Source organism: Euprymna scolopes, chromosome 7 (genome assembly GCF_053919585.1).
Source record: "Euprymna scolopes isolate OS-2025 chromosome 7, ASM5391958v1, whole genome shotgun sequence".
Lineage (NCBI taxonomy): Eukaryota > Metazoa > Mollusca > Cephalopoda > Sepiida > Sepiolidae > Euprymna > Euprymna scolopes.
The window spans coordinates 171,917,555-171,930,121 of NC_136488.1; the positions used below are offsets into that span (position 1 = coordinate 171,917,555).

At 33.9% G+C, this 12,567-nt stretch overlaps 5 non-coding genes across 5 annotated transcripts; all 5 read left to right on the forward strand.

Moving 5' to 3' along the window:
• Positions 1-3,810: 3,810 nt before the first annotated feature.
• Positions 3,811-3,882, forward strand: Trnaq-cug (transfer RNA glutamine (anticodon CUG)). The gene has a single exon. It is a non-coding gene; the product is annotated as a tRNA-Gln (tRNA).
• A 3,298-nt stretch (positions 3,883-7,180) lies between these two features.
• Positions 7,181-7,262, forward strand: Trnas-aga (transfer RNA serine (anticodon AGA)). The gene has a single exon. It is a non-coding gene; the product is annotated as a tRNA-Ser (tRNA).
• Positions 7,263-8,851: 1,589 nt separating this feature from the next.
• On the forward strand, positions 8,852-8,923 carry Trnaq-uug (transfer RNA glutamine (anticodon UUG)). Its single transcript has one exon. It is a non-coding gene; the product is annotated as a tRNA-Gln (tRNA).
• A 2,607-nt stretch (positions 8,924-11,530) lies between these two features.
• Positions 11,531-11,612, forward strand: Trnas-aga (transfer RNA serine (anticodon AGA)). The gene has a single exon. It is a non-coding gene; the product is annotated as a tRNA-Ser (tRNA).
• Positions 11,613-11,972: 360 nt separating this feature from the next.
• Trnaq-cug (transfer RNA glutamine (anticodon CUG)) lies at positions 11,973-12,044 on the forward strand. The gene has a single exon. It is a non-coding gene; the product is annotated as a tRNA-Gln (tRNA).
• Positions 12,045-12,567: the final 523 nt, after the last annotated feature.

The following is a 12,567-nucleotide window of genomic DNA, read 5'->3' on the forward strand; positions in this document are numbered from 1 at the left end:
CGCTGTTGAATACGTCAAGTTTGGGAAAAGTAATCCAAACTAAAAGATTATATAAAATGTTGTTAAAACCCGACTGAATATATGTCAGCCTATGTCACGGTAACACGTATTGTGTGAGTTTCTAACGATATTTTGCATAGTTTTTTGGTTTGGACTCATTTTCCCAAACTTAACGCATTCAACAACGAGCTACCCGTCATTTGTCTTTATAATTTACCGACAAACACTGCATGTTTTTTTAACCGAATAAACATTTTACATCAAATAAAAACACCAAAAACTTATCCAAATTGGTAGAAAAGTAACTTATCTTGCCTTTAATAAGATTTATTTGTAATATATTTGTTTTTTGACAACTTTTTCGCATCTGTGTGTTATTTTGGGATCGCGTGAAGGTTGCCAACATCGTAAGTGAAAGTGATTCTGTGGAACGAACTGGATTCTAACTTGAAACACAACACGTTGTCAGTCTCTCCCGTTAATTATTAAAAAAGGGTTGTTTTACATTGGTACAAAAAAGTGGCGTAAAACAAATATATAACAAATAAATATTATCAAAGGCAGATGAGTTACTCTTCTACCTATCTGAATATTTTTTAGTGATTTAACTTACTTTAAAACGTTTATTCGATTCGAAAAAACAAATATTGTATAGCGTTACGTGAGAACAAGAAAAATGGCCACGAATTGACACCAAAATATTTAAAGTCTTAATAATGACTTAAAAATAAAAATAAAACAAAATACCCACCCAATAAATATCACGGTAACATTTACTTGGTTGGTTTCTAACATTATTTTAGTCGTTTCATAAACATAACACTATCTAAAAGAGATAATTATTTTTTAATTATCAGGTACTTTAATTATTTACTGCCGACTATATAATTTTTAAAAAAAATCTTAGCATTTAAAACCTTCTCCTAGTAAAGAACATCTGTCCTAGTGAGTAATAATAATTTTAACTAGCGGGACCTGTGGAAATTCCACAGTGGCATCTTTCCAATGTAATATATTGCTGCTGGGCATTCTGTGGACGTTCAGAGTGAATAGAGACCCCGCAATATTATTGTAGCCCTTTTGTTAAAACTGCAAAAGTATTTTTGTAAGTAATCTGGTTAATGTAATGTCAGAATATGTCTGGTTAATACGGTTTATTTCCAATATCCGTATAGGAGTTTGTGACATATTTCCATTGTATGGACGCCCGGCGTGCATGGAAACTCCACAATATCATTATACTATTCTTAGACAAAACAGATACTACCCTTGGATCCTAGCCAGAAGACCAAGAAGGTAAATTTTAGTTTCAGATACGGCTCAAATGCGTCATCATTAATTTTTAAAATTTTTTTACATTGCCTATTTGGTGATCGGGAGATCCTACTTATTAAAAAAGGAGAATGGAAGTTGTTAACATACTACAAACATTAAATGAACATATCTATACTCTAATAATTTAATGTTCATAGTATGTTATCATCCTCTGTCCTCCTTTTTAATAAATAGGATCTCCCGATCGAATAATTTATAAACTAGTGACACATGTACGTGGGTACGTTAAAAATACTACGGCATGATTATATAGACAAGCAGAACCTGTGGAAATTCCATAGCAGACTCATTCACATGTAATATACTGATGTTGGCATTCTGTGGATGTTCAGCGTAAATGAAGACGCCCTGATATTATTGTAGCTCTTTTGTTAAAACTGCAAAAGTATTTATTTAAGCTAGCAGGGACGCCCGGAGTAGCCCAGTCATAAAGTATGTTTAAAAATGATATTTTAATTTATGCAGATTTCGTATAGTAATATTTCTATCGATTCTTATATATTATAAAGTTGTAATTTAAATATATATGACTTGGATGCATCAACTTGAATCGAAACCGAAACCAAAAGCTATGGACTATATATATATATATATATATATATATATCTCGAATCTCGCTAGATTCAGCCACTCTGATGAGTCGTGGACGATGAAATACGTGTCAGTGGATAATTATATTAAAAAAAATATATATATATGCCGCTCCCCATTAAGGGGGTACCAGATTGGTCAATGGGAAAATTATTCCCAACAAGCATTTAGGTAAAAATGCACGTTCGTATAAATACTCGAATTCATTAAAAAAATTATCGCTAACACACACACACACACACACACACACACACACACACACACACACACACACACACACACACATAACTTGAGTGCCATCATCTATAATCGAAACCGAAACCAAAACTTATAAAGAATTCTTGGTAAAATTATTTATTACAAGAAATGGAAGGTCATAACAATTAAACGGCAGTCCCTCGGAAGAAAAAAGATGTAAGCGTGACACACACACACACACACACACACACACGATCATATTAATTTATAGATGAGAAGAAAAATAACGCAAGTAATTATATTTCTGGCTTTTGGATATCAGTGAAATATTTTGGACGCCAATTTTTTTTCTACCTATGTGGATATTTTTTAGGGTTTTTATTTAATGTAAAATTTTTATTGGGTTCTAAAAACATACGGTGTTTATCGGTATATTTGCAAAAGGTCAATGACGGCTTATGCGCTGTTGAATACGTTAAGTTTAAGAAAATGAATCGAAAGGAAAAAATGATAGAAAATGCAATTAGAAACCGAGCGAATATATGTCAGCGAATGTAACGATTACATATATTGCTAGGCATTCTGTGGACGTTCAGTGTGAATGGATATCAGTGAAATATTTTGGACGCCATTAATATCACGACAACATCGACTGACTGTATTGTAATTGTAGTTTATCAGATTAGAGGGCCTCCTACTATATGGCTAGTAATTTGAACTCCGCAGACGATATGTGAATAGGCGCGCATTGAAAGCTGTGTGTATAGTACTAATTGACGATGCTTGTGCCGACTAGTAGTAGTCTTGGTCGAGTGGTAAAGGCATTGGGGCCTCTTCCCTGCATAGGTTCAAATCCTATCGGCGACGAGTCAATTTTGAACTTTTTACTGTCATTATGGATGACAGTTTTATCACTTTTATTGAGTAAAAAATTAAAAAAAAAAAAAAAAAAAAAATGGGAAAGTAGTCGAGTTAGAAATTAAATTGCTTGCTAGCATTTACATACATGACCACCATTTTTCTGTCGCGCGGATGAGATGCCCAAACTGATTCATGAATTTAAACAGAGCTATTTTTAATAAAATAAATAAAATAAAATAAATAAATAAAGAAATAAATAAATAACTTCATAAATAAATAAATAAATAAATAAATAAATTAACAATTACAAAAAAAAACAACAAAAAACAAAACAAAAACTGAATTCATCACTTTAGATGTTGGTCACTTGGTCAAACAAGGTAAAATTAGACGTCATTCACAAGGAAAACAACCATTTTGAACTACTGTACGCCATCTTGAAATTATGATTGTAAACGGAAAAGGTTTGAGGAAAATTTAATTCTGGAAATTTTGATGTTGAAATATGTGGACGACTGGACGAGTGCGTTTGTAATTTGGTGTGGATCTTGTACTGAAAAGTGTTTCACTCCTCCCAGACATCAAGATCCAACACTAACGTCCTATCTTTTGTTTTTGTTTTTTTTATTTGCAGAAGATTTTGCATTAAAAATATATGCAACTAAAATATAGGTGTCTCATATTCAGAAACATGGCAATTTTTAAAGAAAGGTGCACGTATGAATTGGAGTCACAACATTTTTTTTTTGATGTTGATTGCGCAATTTTTACAACATTAGTTCGCCAAAGATCATTATGAACATAACATTTTATTTAACGACACGTTGTTCTATGGTGTAATGGTTAGCACGCTGGACTCTGAATCCAGCGATCCGAGTTCAAATCTCGGTAGAACCTTAAAACTTACAGTTTTATCTCTTGATTTTGTTTTATCTCGCTGTCTGTCTACATTACTATAATATAAAAGGAACTTTGTCTGTTTGTGTAAGTACGTTCCCTATGGACTCTGAAACGATCTTTATGAAATTTTTTTTTCTTCCGTATTTCTTCTAAAACACTTCTTCCAAAGACTAACAAACCACTTCTGCAAGGTCTGACTAGGCTGCTGGATCGTAAACATGGGCCAACATCCGAAACATATGTAACCAAACAGATAAAACGGTAATAAAAAAATAAAACACACACACACACACACACACACACACACACACACACACATATATATATATATATATACAGAGAGAGAGAGAGAGAGAGAGAGAGAGAGAGAGAGAGAGAGAGAGAGAGAGAGAGAGAGAGAGGACCGGGCTTATTTTAAATGTTTTCTTTTTATTTTCTTATATTTCACTGGCTTTGCAAACTCACTTTTTCCAGATTCAAATAATTGCACTAATACTCAATACGTAACACAACGGGTCAGAGTCGGTCTACATCTCACAGGGGGTGGGGCATAATTTCAGTTTCAATGAAGGTGGAGTTGGGGGTTGGCTCTTCATCATAAATGAGATGTTTTGATTTAACACATTTGCATACACATACACACGCATAAAACAGACACGCATACACACATACATACATACATACACACACATGCACATACACACACTTACATATACACGCATCCACATACACACACGTGGATACGCACATATATACACATACATGCAAATGCATCCAGATACACACATACACGCATACATGTATACACATGTGCACACACATGCACACATATACACGCATGCACACATATACACATGCACATACATACACACACGCATACACAATGCAGGTTCTGCCACACAGAAGTAGAGAGTGTGAGCCACCTGATTTCTAGCTGTAAGGTTCTGCTAGGGGACGGCTACTATACAATGCGACACAATGAAGTATGCAAATATCTCCACTGGACGATCTGCAATAAGTTAAATATCGAATGCAGCAAGAAGTCATGGGAACATATACCCGAAAGAACAGTCGGAAACAAGTCATATACCATCCACTATGACTATGCAATCCCTACAGCCACGTACCTAGAAAATGGAGCTATAAAACCTGACATTGTAATATGGGACAAGAAGGAGAAGGAAGCAACCTTGGTGGAAGTTAGTGTCCCGAATGATGCTGAGTTAAACAGAGCTGAGAGGGAAAAGATTACCAAATACCAGGGTCTTATGTATGACATGAAAAGAAACTGGAACCTTAAGAAGATCTCTATCATTCCAGTAATTATAGGAGCAACCGGACTTATGAAAAAGAATTTTACAAACTATCTTACAAATATACCAGGTAAACCAAGTGCAAAGGAGATTCAAACAATTGCACTTAAAGGGACGGTTAGAATCTTAAAAAGATCTCTCGGTTGGAGTGTCTAAAATAGCAGGTGTATGTTTGGCATATGGTAGGATGCCCCATCCCTGGCTTAAACAAAATGATAAGAAAAATGAAAAAAATAGAGACATACACAATATATAACTTTATAGTTTCTACAAGTATTTTAATGGTGAATGCTCTGACGAACTACAAGCACTTGTACCCCCTCGACGTAAATACCCCCGACAAACCCGACAAGCAGCTAAATCCCAGCCTACATAGAGATTCCTAGGTGCAAGAAAGCCTTTTACTCCAATAGTTTCTTCCCCAGAACTGCTAGACTTTGGAACTCCCTTCCGGGATTCTGCTTTCCCAACTGTACTGACATGCAGAAGTTCAAGTGTAATGTTAATAGACATCTTGCTGCTCATCTCCCTTCATAATATTCCTGCAACTTATGTCCAAGATAGTAACCCCCTATTTCAAAGTGGAACTCTGCCTTGTTTGAAGGGAAAATTGAATCTATCTATCTATCTATCTATCTATCTATCTATCTATCTATCTATCTATCTATAAAAGTGAACGTGTGTGTGTGTGTGTGTGTGTACATTTCCCTACGCAATAACTCTGTCAATATTTAGTCTACAGACTCGAAATTTGATATATAGGGTACTGAGATTTGGGAAAAGCGATGTGATCGGGTTTCGGCAAGAAATTTCGCTGTTAAACGATCAAAGTTCAACGATTTGACCTTTGAGAACTCTACCAAACTCCTCCAGCAATTTTGGGCTTGAACACTTGAAATTTTAAATATAGGTTCCTTGGACATGGATCTAACTTAAAACCTTGATTTGAGCCCCAAACAATAAATGTTAAGGGATCATAATAGGGGTCAAAGTTAAAAAAATTGACCGTTTTTATTCTTTTATTCTTTGCTCAACATACACCTCCAAACACCCGGGCAACGCCGGGCTGAAATGCTAGCAAATTAAAAAAAAAATTATTTTCAAATAATTCTAATAAGATTGAAAACTCTATCAATTTTTGAAAATGCCAATCATAAAAAATAGTTCAGGTGTAGAGCTTCAGCTATATGGTGCAATCTATGAGAGTTGGGTGCTTCTTGGTCGGGTTTCGAATCTCGCTAGGTTCAATCACGCTTATGAGTTTTTTTTTCTTTTTTTTTTTTTTTTACATAGTGATCACCACTTATCAAGGCCCGGAAGCCACTCAGGGATAAGGGTTATTGTAAGTACATCACGTTAGTGAGGAGATTTTATGAAGTGTTTAATTAGGGGGGGCGGTTCATTAGGAATTTGTTAACATTAGAGTTGTATAACATGTTGTATCGATCACAGTGTAGTATCTGTTTTGATGGTACTTCACCTTTTCTGTCCTCGGTCAGTGATGGAGAAATCCTTCATGACTAAGACGATTTTAATTTTTGTTCACATCCAGCCCCTTTTAGGGTAGCTGGATTTTCCCCACATTACACACGCATAAAAAAACCGACCTCGTGTCTAACTCTGTCCTCGTGGGGAGGCAAGTAAATAGGTATAGTTCGTATGGGTATTGAGTTAACAAATACGATATCAAATAACATATTTATTAGTTGAAACCGAAATGGCGAGAAGCTAAGCTGTAAAACGCGATTTCGTGAGAGTTCGTTGCATATTTATCAAAACTATGAACTGTTGTTGCACCTTTCGTACTACTACTACTACAACTACTACACCCAACCACAATAACTACTACTGCTACTACTACTACTACTACTACTACTACTACTACTACTACTACTACTACTACTACTACTACAAAACATTCTAATGTAACTTTACCAATAGTATTACTAGCTATAATAATCTAACTACTACCTTTCCATGCAGTCGTCGTGGCCGAGTGGTTAAGGCGATGGCCTAGAAAGCCATTGGGGTCTCCCCGCATAGGTTCGAATCCTATCGGCGACGGTTAGAATTTTTTTTTTTTAAATCTTGATGATGACATTATTATAAGTTACTAGCAGGCCACCCGACGTTGTCCGGTCGTAAAATATGCGTACACGTAATAATTCATACAGATTTCGTATTTATTATTTAGCCCCCCCCCCATTCTCTACGCAATCAATGCCAATACGTTGTAGTGATTTGGAAAGTTTTATAAGTTTGACAAAAATAAATAAATAAAAGTGAATAAAAATAGTTCATCAATTAAAAACAATATTTAGCGACACATTCGTTGTTTTCATGTTTCTGTTAATAAATATATTTTAAATCATTAATATATTAACACAAAAAATTAATATTTGGGTTTGCATAACTGTACAGTGTACACATAGATTCGAAAAAGTTGTCAAAAAACAAATATATAACAAATAAATGTTATCAAAGGCACGATTAATTATTTTTCTACCTAACTGGATATGTTTTTAGTGTTTTTATTTAATGTAACATGTTTATTCATCTCGAAAAACATACAGTATTTACCGATGTATTGGAAAATTTAAAATGGCGCCCCAGCGCCCCAGTCCCCACTCCCTCTTTGACACGGTAAGTTCGGAAAAAGGAGTTAAAAATAAAAAAACTAGACAAAATACTATTAGAAACTCGCTCAATATATGTTACCGTGAATATAAGCTGACATATGTTCGGTGTTTTTTTAACAGTATTTTGTCTCGTTTTTATTTTTAACTCCTTTTCCCAAATTTACCGTATCAAAGAGAGAGCGGGCGCCATTTTTAATTTTCCAATCCATCGGTAAATACTGTATGTTTTTCGAGCTGAATAAACATGTTAGTTAGGTAGAAGCGTAACTTATCTTGCCTTTGATGGCATTTATTTGTTGTATATTTGTTTTTTGACAACTTTTTCGAATCTATGTGTATAGTAATACAAACCCAATATTTTTAGAGAAAAGAATTCAACACAATTAGGAAAAAAAAAAAAAAAAATACGGAAATATCTTTATGATGTACCCACCCGTCAGGGAACAAAAATGTCATATTTCCCAAATCATGTAAATTGAACAGGTAGTTATTAATTGTTATAGAAAAATCATCATTTTTATGATGTTAACCATTAATAGCAAACAATAGCCATTACAATCGTATTTTGATCTCTACTTTTGGAGAAATCGTTAAGAAGGAGGTAATCAATCAGTGATGAATTTTAAAGATGGTGGAGCGAGACAGCGTTCTTACTTCCTTATAAAATTTGGTTTTCTTAGTTAACACGCACACACACACACACACACACGCGCGCGCGCGCGCACACACACACACACACAAATGATACATGATCAATTTGTGTGATTTTTGGAATATGACATTTTTGTTCCATGCCGTTCTGTACTTTTATTTTTTGTTAAATTTTTACTTGGTTTTCATCTTAACAGTTTCTTGTAAAATAACGACTTTTAAAAAGGTTTTAATGTTGCATTTTGATATTTGAAAAAAAAAATTTAATTATGAAATGTTCTTTAAAAGTAAAAACATATAAAGAATATTAAAATACACGTGAAAACGATTTAGAAAGTTTATCAATTTCATTTGATATGTAGTGGTTCTATGGTGTAATGGTTAGCACTCTGGACTTTGAATCCAGCGATCCGAGTTCAAATCTCGGTAGAACCTACTTAATGGTTTTTTTTTAAATATCTTTTTCTCCCCGTTGAGTTAAATTATTTCATTTCTTTATTTGAAAGATCGGATATAGATGAATTTGTAGAAAATGTTTAAAGTTTTCATTAAAAAAAAAAAAAAAAAAGATTTAATTGCGGTTAATTTTTGCGCGTAAATTTTATGTAGCACTTGTCGCCTGAAAATATATTATTTCACGATTTTTCTGAGATGCGATGTTTTGGACCGTTGCAATCTCCGGGCTTCTTCAAATGCTGTTATTATTGTGTGCTATATCATAATCATCACATCGCATGAATCCGAAATTCTATTATTGGAATAGACTCCCGGATATGTTTCTAGTTTGAATTGTTTTTGGACAGCGTGAAGGTTGCCAACATCGTAAGTGAAAGTGATTCTGTGGAACGAACTGGATTCGAACTTGAAACACAACAGGTTATCTGTCTGTGTCGATGATTATTTAAAAAAAAAAGGGGGGGTTGTTTTACAATACACATTAATACAATTAATTAATTAATTATTTACTGCCGACTATATACTTTTTAAAAATCTTAGCGGTACAGTGTACACCGCCGGTACACCTTCTCCTGGCTGAGAACATCTGTCCTAGTGAGTAATAATAATTTTAACTAGCGGGACCTGTGGAAATTCCAAAGCGACATCTTTCATTTGCAATATATTGCTGCTGGGCAGAGTGAATGGAGACCCCGCAATATTATTGTAGCCTTTTTGTTAAAACTGCAAAAGTATTTATCTAAGTAATTTGGTTAATGTAATGTCAGAATATATCTGGTTATTATGGTTTATTTCTAATATCCGTATAGGAGTTTAGTTTGTGACTTATTTTTGTATGGACGCTCAGCGCGCACCGAAAACCTCACGATATCATTATACTCTCTTTAGACAGAACAGATACTACCCTTGGATCCTAGTCAGAAGACCAAGAAGGTATATTTTAGGGTAAAACTAGCAGAGAACGCTCTAGTGTTTTACGGCTGTTTAAAAAATGGAACGGAAATTTAAATTTCTTCCTGTTTTATGCCGAGCTACCGTTCACATTCGACATGGCAACTTTTCTACGTTTATTCTATACTGGCAATGGTTGGGAGCGTCTATTCCGAAAGCCGTTCTTAATATGGGGAGGTTGGGATGTCGGTGCTTCTACACTTTACCGCCGAAACTGGAGACGCCATTTTATTTCGAGCACCTGTCGATTAGAATCCGAGGGAGAAATCAGTATTTTAAATTATGGCCGAAGTTAAGAATAAATAACAAAAATTAAATTTGATAAATTTCCGGAAAGAACTATGAAAAAAAAAAAAAAAATAATAATGAAAAATAAATAAAGTTAAAATAAAGTTTAAAAGAACATATATCCATAATTGTTGGAAATGTTTTTCATTTGATTTTAGGTTAATTTATTCTTTTCGGAAGCAATTGTTCTCCAGTTTAATTTTTTTGTTATTTATTTCGTGCTTCGACCATAGTTTAAAATACTGATTTCTCCCCTGGATTTTAACAGCAAGTGCGCGAAATAAAATGGTGTCTCCAGTTTCGGCGATAAAATGTAAAAGTACCGGGATGTCTATTCCGAAACTCGTTCTTAACATGGGGAGGTTGAGGGTGTCTATTCAAAAAGCCGTTTTTAACATGGGGAGGGGGGTATTCTGATAGCCGTTCTTAACATGGGGAGGTTGAGGGTTTTTATTCATTCTAAGTATACTCGAAAACATATAAAAGTCGACATTTCCAATGCGAACGGTCAGTTGAACTTATGCAATAAATAAATAAATAAATAAATAAATAACAAAAAAAAAAAATGGTATACCAAACTTTTTCGCTTAAAAATTCAATTATTTTGTTTTTGTTAATAAAATTTTGTAAAAAATTATACAAAAAAAGTATTTTTTTTTTAATATAAAAAGTACGATCGTTGAATATGGGGAGGTTGTGGTTGGACTGGTTGGTTGTCTATTCCGAAAGCCGTTTTTAAAACATGAGGGATTCTTTTGATTACTTTCGATTTTTTGGTGCATGCACAAGTAACAAAAAAAAAAAAAAAAAGAAAAAAAAAAACAGAAAAAAAAGAAAAGAAGATTAAAACGAAACGAAAATGAATTTAAAATTCCACTTTTATAATAACCATAAACCGGAGCGTTCTCCGCAAGTTTTACCTATTTTAGTTTTAGGCACGGCTCAAATGCGACATCATTTGTAAATTTAATTTTATATTTTTATTTTGCATCTTCGGGAGATCCTATCTACTAAAAAGGAGAGTGGAAGGTGATAACAAACTACGAACATTAAATTAGCGTATATCTAGATACTAATTAACTAATAATAGTTCGTAGTAAACTATCACTTCTCTCCTACTTTTTTTAATAAATAGGATTTTTCGATCGAATAATTTATAGAATGGAAACCATGACACATGTGATGTGCGTACGTGAAAAATAGAGCGGCATTAAAAACTGTACTTATGGCTTTTGGATGTTAATAAATAAATCTCTGCAGACGATATATAAATAAATGCGCATTCAAAGCTATGTGTTTACTGCTAATTAACGATTTTATTGTAACTGCTGCTGACACTTGTGCACCGTCGTCGTGGCCGAGTGGTTAAGGCGATGGCCTAGAAAGCCATTGGGGTCTCCCCGCATAGGTTCGAATCCTATCGGCGACGAATTAATTTTATGCTTATTACTGCCGCTGAATAATTCAGTTTTATTGAGTAATAAAAAACAAAACAAAAACAAAACGGAAAAGTAGTCGAACGCTGCTGGGTTTCAAATTAAATAATGTTTGCAATAATTTTCATTTGTGACCGCCATTTTTCTGTTGCGCGGATCAGACGCCCAAACTGATTCATGAATTTGAACAGAACAATTCTTTAAAAAAAACATATTTTTCTAATGCTTACAAATTTATCGCAATTTTGAAAATATGATTCGCGTATGAATTAAAGTCGCAACTTTTTTTAGTGTTCATGCATAACTTTAGCGAGGATTATAAAGATTCCACAACTTACATGAGAGAGACATATGGTCCTATGGTGTAATGGTTTGCACTCTGGACTCTGAATCCAGCGATCCGAGTTCAAGTCTCGGTAGAACCTTAAGAATTTAATTTTTATTTCTTGACCTCGTTATATACAGGGTGAACCAAAAATAAATGGACAGTAAAAAACAAACAAAAAAGAGAAAACAAACAAACGTTTATTTAGAGAAATATGTATATGTACAACATTTTATCTTTTTACTATTATATAAAAGTCACTTTGTGTGTGTGTGTGTGTGTGTGTGTGTGTGTGTGTGAGTTGTTTCCTCATAGGTCTCGAAACGACTGAGCCTATCTTTTTGCAAATTTCACACAAAGGTAATTTATTTGTCTGGCAGTGTTCTTAGATACGTTTTGTACAGAAATTCATCTGATAAGTATCGAAAATTGAAAAAAATCAGATCTTTCCTGTAAAAATCTTCATTTTTTTTTTAAATCTATATAAGAAGAAAAACAATTTAAAGATCGCCACGCCCAAATATCAGCTGACGTAATAGTGTAAACAAACACATACGGAATTTGATTAACAACATTATCATTATTATTATTCTATTTTGTTTTTGCGAAGTAGTCCACCACGT